The following is an 11,814-nucleotide window of genomic DNA, read 5'->3' as shown; positions in this document are numbered from 1 at the left end:
ATTGACTTTGCATCTACCATTTCAAAGCGTTTAAGAAACTCTTGGAAATGCTTTGTTTGACACACAAATTTCCCTTCTTTGATTTGTTTGTTTTGAAGTCCGAGAGAGTAATTTACCCCCCTCATTAACCTCAGTTCCAACTCTCCCTACATTACCTCGTAGAGCGTGTAGTTAAGCCTTTGGTGATGTTTGCAAGAAGGTTGTCAATTGGATTGTCCTTTGAAGACCTCCAGGCCAAGGTTAGATCATCCACTTTAATTGGATTATCATCCTTCTCCTTTTCATTATCGTCCTCTTCCTCAGGTTTTACCGTTTCAGGTTGATCAATTCCTTCTTCGGTATCTTTGAGTATGTATTCTAAAAATTCACATGTATCATGAAAAGAAATACCGTTTCCAACATTTCTCGGATAAGATTCATCAAAAGTAATATCCACAGACTCTTCAATGGTAAGTAATTTCTTTTTATAAAATTTATAGTCTTTGCTTGATTGGGAATATCCAAGAAGAGCATGTAGATATTATTTACCTATTAAATAACACCTGTTGTTATCTTCCTAGGTCACATAGCCCTTCTTCATTGCCACAAGGTCAATGAAATAAGGAAATGTCACCTGTCATATGTCTTGAGCATCCACAAATGAGAATCCATACTCTATTCATAGAGCCAAGACATTTATCCTATAAGATCAACAAGAAATGCTAGGTATCCAATCTTAATTAGGTCCTTCAGGATTAGTGAAAACATGGTTGCATCTAGGCAACCTTTGAAAGACATCTTTAGGAACCAAATTACTCCTAAATTCACATTTTTCAATGGTATATCCTTTGTTGCAACAATATTGACAAGTAAAGTTATGACAAGACTTTCTTTTGCTATTTGGATCCTTCTTAATAAAGCTATACTTTTTATATGGTTTATTTAAAGACTTTTTAACAAACTTTGAGGGATCAATAGAAAATTTAACCTTTGGTTGTAATGCCTTGTCCAATTTAGCTTTAGGAGAGTTGGCCTCCTTTTGCATAATGTGATAAGCTGCACAACCAAACTATGATGGTTCTTCTTTCCCATTTTTAACTTTTTTAAAATCTACCATAGATTGCTTTAGAGCTTACATTTGCTTTTTGGTTTATAAAACCTTAGCTTCTAAGTATAAAAAAAATCATTTTGTTTGAAGATAACTTTTTAAAAGCGTCTACAGCTTCTTTATGTATATTTTCAAAAGCAATTTGTAATTCGGAATAAGAAAATAGGGTTAATACCTATTTTCACCCCTGCCATATGGGGTTGGTTTGAAAAATCCCCCTGTCAAAAAAAAGTTGCAAGAATTTCCCTAACAATTGAAGATTCTCTCGTTTTAAACCTTGTAAAATTTTTATTTTTAAAACCAACCTTGCCACTTGAAAGACTCTATCATTTTGAACCCTGTAAATTAGTTTTTTTTAGTAAAAACAACTTTTCCCGTCATATTCCAGAGGGTTTAAAATGACATAATCTACAAGATTATAGGGTTTAAAATGACTGAAATTCTGAATCTTCAAATGACAAGGTTGGTTTTTAAAATAAAAATTTTACAAGGTTAAAAACGAGAGAATCTTCAAATGTTAGGGGAATTCTTGCAACTTTTTTTTTGGCAGGGGGATTTTTCAAACCAATCCCATATGGCAGGGGTGAAAATAGTTATTAACCCAAGAAAATATATCAACAAGTTCATATTTAGAATGACTTGCATTATTTTTCTTCTTTTGACTTTGACGGGCTGAGAGACACATATTTGCCCCTACTTCACTCTCACTTGAGCTTTCATCACTTGATGAATCACTATCACTTTCTCAAGCAATAATAGCTCTTCTTGACTTTCAAAATTTCTTGTGATGCCCATTTTTATTGTTGATCACACTAAATCGCACTATATTTTTGGCTCGAATATCACATGTTTTCCCTAGTTTTTATTATTTTTTTCTTGTACTATGCCCTTGTTTTCTTTGTCTTCAGGTTCCATGCCCTTTCAGAGGCGTGCGCGAAGAAATGAAGCAAAATAGACGAAAAAACGGAAGAAATGAAGTAATTTGCACGTGATACGTTGTCCGGCTGTTTTGGCCATAACTCCTAAACCGTAAGTCGGAATGACCCCCCGTTCGAAGCGTTGGAAAGCTAACGAAAAATATCTACAACCATGGAAAATATGAAGGCCACGGGAAATGTGCAAGGGCCGCGGGCGCGGTGCTTCTCAACTGATGCTCAAATTGCCACGATCCCACGATCTTCTCAAATTCCAAAGGTCGGGGGCGCGGTCGCCCTTACCACGGGCGCGCGGTGTTCACGTTTTGTTTCCCGCTCAAAAGAAGTTGAAGGGAAATCCTGTAAAAATACACTACTCCAACTTCCCTTGTCTTCCCATTACTTCTCCAACTTCCCACTACTTCCACTATTTCTCACATCAAGTAACTTCCACCATTTAACTCTATAAAATACCAACCTTTCATGACATTTCAGGGCATCCAAGCTTAGTGCAATCTAAGCCATATACTTCACCATCTGAAAGTCATAATCCTCCACCTCGGAGGGTTATGACAATTGTTCTTGTATCAAGTTTGGATCATTTACATTTCCGCATCTTGTACCAGATTTAAAGTCTCCTCTTGGAGCAGGTTATATTTAATTTAAATGCTCTTAGCATAGTCTACATGTTTTATAGACTTTAAATGCTCTTACCATAGTCTACATGTTTTATAGATTCTAAATGCTCTTACCATAGTCTACACGTTTTATAGACTCGCACAATTTACTTACTTGCTCTTATCATAGCCTACACGTTTTATAGGTTCACATTTATTACTATGTCTGGCTAATTTATAAAGGTTAGGATGTAAGGATCGTAGTGTCGATCGTGTTCCAAATGTCATGCTAGTGAAAACACTTTGGGGATGTTTTGCTTTTAACTTAAGTCAACTATGTTTAATTGTTTATTGGGTAAGATCGAAAGCCGTCCATACTTATGATATGACTTAATTAGTATTTAACAAAACAAAAAGGGTGGAAGCAGTTTGATTGGTTAAATAGGAATCTTTAACACTTTTTAGAAAACGATTTTGAAACTATTTTTGAACGCGTTTGTAGGTTTAAAATCTGACCCTTGGCCAAAAGCCAAGAGTCTCTTAAAGTTAATCTTTCCAAGTCAAAATTACTTTTCTACTAAGTCAAAATAACTAATTTCTTAAAAATAGGTTTGCATCTTTAACGCGGAAGGCACCCTTTATATGTGACAATAAAGGAATTTAATTTAAAGAGTAAACTCGGTTCTTAGTATGCGAAAGCTACAAGTTCCTGTTAAATTGTTCTTTGCTATAAGTAGAAAATATTGCCCCATAAGTGATTCCATTTATGCATGACTGGACCATTGTCGGATTTACGTGAATTACATTCGAACCTGTTGCTTTATCTGCTATTTATCTATTTACTTTCTTGCACTGCACTCACATCAAATATTCTTGTTCACCTTAGATAAGCACCTTAACAATAGAGTTGATAGATTGGTCTCTGTGGTTCGATAATATCATATATTACTTCGATAGGCTGTGCACTTGCAGTTCTATATTTAAGCTATACGTAAACAACCCATCAAGTTTTTGGCGTCGTTGCCGGGGACCAACTTCGTCAAATTTCGTACCCTATTGTTTAAACTAAGGTTATTCTAGCCGGTAGATGCGTAGAAATCGTAGAACCGGAAACCTGTTAAACCCTTTAGTGGAACCCGAACGTTACGCCCGAGCACGTCTGTTTATCCTTAAGTTAACGAAAGCTATGGCCGTAGACCGTAACCAAAGACCGCTTAAAGAGTTCAACCATCTAATGAGTAGCCTAGTTCTAGTATAGTAAACCCCACTATATCAACCAACAATTTCAAACTTAAGCCCTTACTATTACAACTAGTACAACAAAACCAATTCGCTGGTCTCGCTACCGAGAACCCGATTTAACACTCAAAAGTTTTTATCCGATTAGTTGACACTATTAAGTCAAATGGTGCTTCATCTGAGGCAATTCGTCTAAGACTATTTCCTATCTCCCTCAGAGATAAAGCACGTGACTGGTTAGATTCCCTTCCAACCAACTCAATAACATCTTGGGAAGACCTTAGGAAAGTGTTCCTTTCTAGATATTTTCCCCCAAGCAAGACCGTAGTCCTTGGAAACTTGATCATTAGATTTACTCAAAACCAAGGAGAATCACTTTTTGAATCCTGGGAGAGATACAAAGACCTTTTAAGAGCTTGTCCACACCATGGCCTAGAGCAATGGTTGATCATACACACCTTCTATAATGGACTCCATTATAATACCAAAATGTATATTGACGCTACCACTGGTGGTGCATTGATGAACAAACCTTACCCTGAAGCTTGTGCCCTAATAGAAGATATGGCCCAAAACCAATACCAATGGGGAGCAAAACAAGCGACAGTGGAGAAGAAGGAAACCCAAGGAGGAGTACATGAAATTAGTTGCATGGACATGATGCAAGCCAAAATGGACGCTCTAGGCTTAAAAGTCGAAAATATGACTCAAAACCCTCCCATAGTGGCTGCAGCCCAACCGGAATGCGAACTCTGTGGAACCCAAGGACATCAAACTTGTAATTGCAACCTACTGAATGAGTCTAGTTCAAACCAAGTTAATTACAACCGAGGAAACCCTTTTTCTAATACCTACAATCCTGGATGGAGGAACCACCCAAATTTTTCCTATAAAAAAAACAACCCTATCCAGAATCCTAGATCCTCTAGACCGCAAGGTTTTCAAACTCAAAGACAAAATCAATCTATGCAAGTTGTACCACCAAAACCCAGTCTCAAGGAAACCATGGATAATTTTATCCAGTCCCAGACTCAACAAATAAAGAGTTCCTAAACCAGAACGTTCATGTAAATGTGCTGATAACACAACTAGGAACTAAGTTTGACTAGATGATGACCCATAATAAGATGCTTGAAACTCATATCTCGCAAATAGCTCAAACACAAGCCGCACAAACTACGCCTGGAGGACAATTCCCTTGACAACCTCAACCCAATCCTATAGGGCAAGCAAATTCCATTACCTTACAAAACGAAACTGCTTATGATGGACCTAAAAACCCAACTCTGAGCACACCCAAAAAACCCATAGAATCTATGATGGAGCGCTTTATGGAAGCACAAACTGTCCAATAGGAAGAGTTTAGAAAACAAAATCTCCATATTATTGGAACCCTTAGGCAGCTGAACACTGTGGTCGAGTCCCTAGCGACTCACAACATGGCCTTGGAGACTAAAATCTCCATGCTTGAACAAAAACCTCTAAGACCTTTCCATGAGAAGCATGTGGATGTTGTAACAACCAATAGTACAAGACAAATTGAAAAACCTAAGGAGAGTGATAATGAGGTTCATGAAATTTCAGGTGAGAAAAGAGTAGAGATTGAGAAAAATCCACCGACACCACACGAAAGGGAAGTTGTCAAAGAGGTTGAGAAGGAAACACCTAAGGTAGACTCCCAATCCAAAACGCGTGTGGAGGTATTGGAAAATATCCACACCAATGCACCCTTGTTTGAAGTCTTGCATAAGGAGAGGAAGCTAGAGGACCATGAAACTAGGGAAATCATCAATGTTAAGAGGGAAATGTTAACATTTGAGATGGTGGATGAAAGAACTGAACCCAAACCTAAGAAGCTAATATATCCAAAACCACATCCACAAGCTCAGAAGTCTAAACCACCCTACAGAAGGAAGAAAAGAAAAGGTGAGGGATATGAAAGATGGCGTGATAAGTGGCCATGGAAACCGAAGATTGAACTGTCAAGCTAACGACATTAAACAAGCGCTGCATGGGAGGCAACCCATGGTTTCTTTTTCAATTTAATTTTTCTTTTATTTATAATTATCATAAGTTAATTTTATTTGGACTGATATTTTCAGATCCAGATATTCTAGCTTTATTTTACAGGATGGCTTAGTTTGATAACATGTATGTGGTTTTTAGAGATGATGCACAAAGGTCGTGCTACACTGCTTTATCTGTTCGACCTATACTGCCTGTCAGATATCTATGCAACCAACTTAATTGGGAGGAGTATGCTGACAAAATCTATGTGACCTATAGAAACCTCACTCTAGAGTTTCTTAGCTCGTTGGATTATGAGCCATATGTGGAAAATGGTGATGCCATGGGATACATCAACTTTAAGTTGTTTGGCACTGAATACGTCTTCAACCTAAAGCAGTTTGGTGACTTGCTAGGTTTTCAGACTGGCCATGATGTTAATCCTGAGCTTCCGTTGAGTTACTATATGAACGGGGACATTGACAAATTTTGGAGTGATATCACTAACGGAGGTAGCCTTGATCCATCCACTCAATTATCTAAGAAGATCCATAACCCGGCCTTCAGATACTTTTAGATGATTTTGTGCCATATCTTGTTTAGGAGGAGTCATAGTGATTATCTTGTTAGTGCTGAGGAAATCTTGTTTGTGCACTGTACCAGTCAGTCGTGTCCTATCTCCAGCGGGAACTTCTTGATTGGGAGTCTCCACCAGACTACTAGATCTACCGAAGAACTTTTACATGCAGGAGGTTCCAGACATTTGATCACAGCTAGATGCCATGCGCATTGAGTCGGAATGACCCCCCGTTCGAAGCATTGGAAAGCTAACAAAAAGATCTACAACCATGGAAAATATGAAGGCCGCGGGAACGGTGCAAGGGTCGCAGGAGCGGTACTTCTCAACTGATCCTTAAACCGCCACGATCCCATGATCTTCTCAAATTCCAAAGGTCGCGGGCGCGGTCCCCCCCCCCCCCCCACCGCGGGAGCGGTGTTCATGTTTTGTTTCCCGCTCAAAAGAAATTGAAGGGCAATCGTGTAAAAATACACTACTCCAACTTCCCTTGTCTTCCCATTACTTCTCCAACTTCCCACTACTTCCACTATTTCTCACATCAAGTAACTTCCACCATTTAACTCTATAAAATACCAACCTTTCATGACATTTCAGGGCATCCAAGCTTAGTGCAATCTAAGCCATATACTTCACCATCTGAAAGTCATAATCCTCCACCTCGGAGGGTTATGACAATTGTTCTTGTATCAAGTTTGGATCATTTACATTTCCGCATCTTGTACCAGATTTAAAGTCTCCTCTTGGAGCAGGTTCTATTTAATTTAAATGCTCTTACCATAGTCTACATTTTTTATAGACTTTAAATGCTCTTACCATAGTCTACATGTTTTATGGACTCTAAATGCTCTTACCATAGTCTACACGTTTTATAGACTCGCACAATTTACTTACTTGCTCTTATCATAGCCTACACGTTTTATAGGCTCACATTTATTACTATGTCTGGCTAATTTATAAAGGTTAGGATGTAAGGATCGTAGTGACGATCGTGTTCCAAATGTCATGCTAGTGAAAACACTTTGGGGATGTTTTGCTTTTAACTTAAGTCAACTATGTTTAATTGTTTATTGGGTAAGATCGAAAGTCGTCCATACTTATGATATGACTTAATTAGTATTTAACAAAACAAAAAGGGTGGAAGCAGTTTGATTGGCTAAATAGGAATCTGTAACACTTTTTAGAAAACGATTTTGAAACTATTTTTGAACGCGTTTGTAGGTTTAAAATCTGACCCTTGGCCAAAAGCCAAGAGTCTCTTTAAGTTAATCTTTCCAAGTCAAAATTACTTTTCTACTAAGTCAAAATAACTAATTTCTTAAAAATAGGTTTGCATCTTTAACGCGGAAGGCACCCTTTATATGTGACAATAAAGGAATTTAATTTAAAGAGTAAACTCGGTTCTTAGTATGCGAAAGCTACAAGTTCCGGTTAAATTGTTCTTTGCTATAAGTAGAAAATATTTCCCCATAAGTGATTCCATCTATGCATGACTGGACCATTGTCTGATTTACGTGAATTACATTCGAACTTGTTGCTTTATCTGCTATTTACTTTATCTATTTACTTTCTTGCACTGCACTCACATCAAATATTCTTGTTCACCTTAGATAAGCACCTTAACAATAGAGTTGATAGATTGACGATTGGTCTCTGTGATTCGATAATCTTATATATTACTTCGATAGGCTGTGCATTTGCAGCTCTATATTAAGGCTATACGTAAACAACCCATCAATTGTCTTGGTCAAGTAATGGACAATATTGCTTATAATGATCAGCTTTGCCACAATTGTAACTTGGATTTTTTATTTTGCTTTTCTATTATCATCTTCCCTTGAAGAGATTGATTGTCTTCTGAAATTGATGAGGTTTTTGTCAGAGTGATTTACACCATTTTCTCTTGATGTACCTATTATAACTCTTCACAAACAGCCTCATTTCTTCATCATCTGAATCTTCATTGTCACTAGTATCACCAATCATTTTCGTATTTGTAAGGACCTCAAACTAGAAGCCTTTAGAGCAATAAATTTCTTTTTTACATCTTTATCCTTTCCTTTCTCCTTCTTTATCTTCTTCCCATGCTTCTTCTCATGTTTCTCCAAGCATGTGAGTTCTTGCTCATGTTCTTCAAGCTTACCAAACAATGTAGTGAGTTATAGTGTTGTGAGATCACTAGCTCCCTTGATCGCGGTGACCTTTGGTTTCTAATCCCTATTAATACATATCAAAACTTTATTAGTAGCAATTTCATTGGAAACCGGTTTCCCAAGTGCTTTTATACAATTAATGAGATGAGAGAACCTTTTTTGCATTTCGGCTATGGTTTCAGCATGTTTCGTGCGAAATAGTTCAAGCTCTTGACTCAATGTATTAATTCTAGCTTATTTGACTTCTTTAGTTCCCTCGTGGACAAATTGTAATGTGCCCCACATAGTTTTAGCAGTTTCACAATGAGAAACACGATAAAATTCATCAACACCAAGAACGCATATGATAATATTTTGTGCTTTCCAATCATGAGACCACTTTTTCCTATCATTGTTACCCCATTGTGCTTCCGATTTGGGTATGACAACACCATTAGCCTCGTCCACGGTAATCGGAGATGGACTGGTAATAAGGCCATTTAATATTCCCCTTTTATTTATTTTATTATTATTTGTTATTCATTAATTTTATAGTTGACTAAGTCAACTAGGGTTTTTGAACCCTGTTCATCGTCGTCCCCCACCTCCATGGCCGCCGCTTGCAACTCTACCAACCACCCAAGCCCAAATCCATGAATCAACAAACAAAACATAAATGAAAATCAAATCTTTATTCGTGAATCAATTAAACCAATTTACAATCAAATCCTAATTACAAACTAAATCAAATCTAAAAATTTACAACAGATTGAATCTAATTTTTCCTAATCTAAATCTAACCCTAACTATAAATTAAAACCTAAGACTAATTTTAGGGGGGACGAAAGACAAGAAAAGGAAACCCTAATCTAAAAGACGGAGAAAGAGAGATCGGAGAAGGGTGTTGAAGCGCGAAGCCTTCAACCATGCGCTGACACCTACAAGCAAAGAGCAGAGGATTAATAAAGAGATTGGAGCTTACACGATCCAGAAACTCAAGATAACAGAGGTAAACATGATAAATCACTTAGCTTAGGGGTTACTTTGATGCTTGCATGTGTGATTTGTTGTTGATTTCTAAAGATCTAGGGTTAGGGTTCGTTATTTGTATGTTAGGGTTCTTAGGGTTAGGGTTGGGATTCATAGGTTAGGGTTTATGTTGTTAAGTTCTGGGTTTTATATGAATGCTGGGGGTGCAAGAGATGAAGATCGTGAGGATCTTCATCATCTTGGGATTTCTGGGTTTTAATTTAGTTGAAGGTTGGAAGGTTCCGGTTGAAGTTCAACCGGAAACCTGGGTTTATACGGTGGTTGTGGGGTGGTTCACGGCGGGGAAGGGTGGCTGGCTTTTGGGATTCGTTGAGGGAAGAGAGAGAGAGAGAGAGAGAGAGAGAGAGAGAGAGAGAGAGAGAGAGAGAGAGAGAGAGAGAGAGAGAGAGAGAGAGAGAGAGAGAGAGAGAGAGAGAGAGAGAGAGAGAGAGAGAGAGCTGAGAGAGAGAGAGAACGAGCGAAAAGAGATAAAGAAAAATGGGAAAATAAAATGGGTGGTAATAAGATTAAGAGTTAACCCCCCCTAACCGTTGGATCGTTGCCATGTGGCCTCACGATGGCCACATGGTTTGCATACTGAACATGATTTAGTGCATCTCCTTTAATATACTCTCTCTAAACCAACACATGCAGGCCATTGATAAGGATTCAAACAAATCCTGGCCGTTCATTACGCCTGAGAGCGCATTGTAGCTATGCCCTGCGTCATACACGATCCCAACGGACTGAAAAACTAATTGGGCTTGACCCAATGCTATTAACACCCCCAGTTTTACTGATCTTCAATAAATTACACCCCCTGCGCCTAATTCAATTCAATTAATTTGTTTTTTTTTTAAATCTTGATAATTTGTCGTGTGCAATTTTTAATCGATTCGATTATTCCTAATAATCACGTTGATTAAAATTTACGTTTTAATAAAAATAAAAATAATAGGATTAATACTTAGTTCTAATTAAATGTGAAGGTTTATTTCGTTAACTATTTTAATTGAATCAATCAATTACGATAATTAGCGACAAAAATTATTTTTTTGTCAAGATGATTTTTCTTATACTGATTAATCATTTTGATTGAATTAATCGATTGTGATGATTAATCATAAAATTAATTTATTTATAACCAAGGTTAATTTGCTAAATATTTTAATCGAAGCAATCGATTATGATAGATAGTGATAAGGATAATTCTATCATCAATAATCATTTGTTAATTATATTGATTAAAGCTACTGATCAACGCAATTAACAGTACTAAGGTTTAAAATACCAATCAGGGTTGTACGCCACAAAAATACATTTCTTTCACAAACTGCGTCAAATAACAAACTACGAATTTCAAAACTGCGACAATTACCAAACTGCGTACGGTAATTCAAAATACCTTCAACACCCTCATACTAAGTCTAAGGCGTACAACCCTCCCCGAACTACGTAGACTCTGATCCTCCCTAAGGAGGTACGTAGGCACTTGATAACCAAGGCGAGTCTCCTTCCCCAAAATCTCAATAGTTTTAAGGTTTACTCTATTAACTTTTTGTCACCTTTCTTTACGTAGCCATAAATCTTACCTTAATACTCTTAAGCCATAAAACTTTGTCTTAAATAAAACCTTAGGAAAGGGTTAAGGGTGCCTAACACCTTCCCTTAACCTGATTATAATAACTTACTCAGATCTTTAAACTTCGTAGGGTTTCCTATTCGCCCTGGTAGAATAGGTGGCGACTCTAAAATCTAAATTTTTAGGGCAGGTTGCTACAAATATGAATGCACATACAAGCTTTCCAATAATCATAGTTTTCACCAATGAAAATAAGTGCTCTATTGCATTCCCCTTTTGGTTCGGTAGCCATTATCTAATAAGCGGATTTGAAGCACGGAATGTACCGGAGCTCGTGATACCATTCGTTTTACTTCACTTCTCGAATGCTACGTGAATCGCTTCGTGAATGCTTCGGAATCACTTCGGGAATGCTTCGTTTCAGCGTTTTAGGTGAATGCTTCAGTGAATGTCATTTGATTGAAGTGTTCAACACCTATTAAATCAATTAACAATATATTTTACTATTTTTTCAAATAAATAAATAATAATAATAATAAATCTTATAATAGTAAAATATATTTAATATACTTCAATTTTTACTTTTACTTTTCCATACTTTTTACAAATTTTATTTTTTGGTTGATAATT

The 11,814-nt window shown here is 37.1% G+C and overlaps 1 non-coding gene across 1 annotated transcript; it reads right to left on the bottom strand.

Annotated features, from left to right (window-relative positions):
- Positions 1-4,184: 4,184 nt before the first annotated feature.
- Positions 4,185-4,291, bottom strand: LOC131621181 (small nucleolar RNA R71). The gene has a single exon (XR_009289508.1). It is a non-coding gene; the product is annotated as a small nucleolar RNA R71 (small nucleolar RNA).
- Positions 4,292-11,814: the final 7,523 nt, after the last annotated feature.

Source organism: Vicia villosa, linkage group LG7, assembly GCF_029867415.1.
Source record: "Vicia villosa cultivar HV-30 ecotype Madison, WI linkage group LG7, Vvil1.0, whole genome shotgun sequence".
Classification (NCBI taxonomy): domain Eukaryota; kingdom Viridiplantae; phylum Streptophyta; class Magnoliopsida; order Fabales; family Fabaceae; genus Vicia; species Vicia villosa.
Note: the sequence above shows the minus strand (reverse complement) of the source record. Positions and strands in the feature narration are given on the sequence as shown.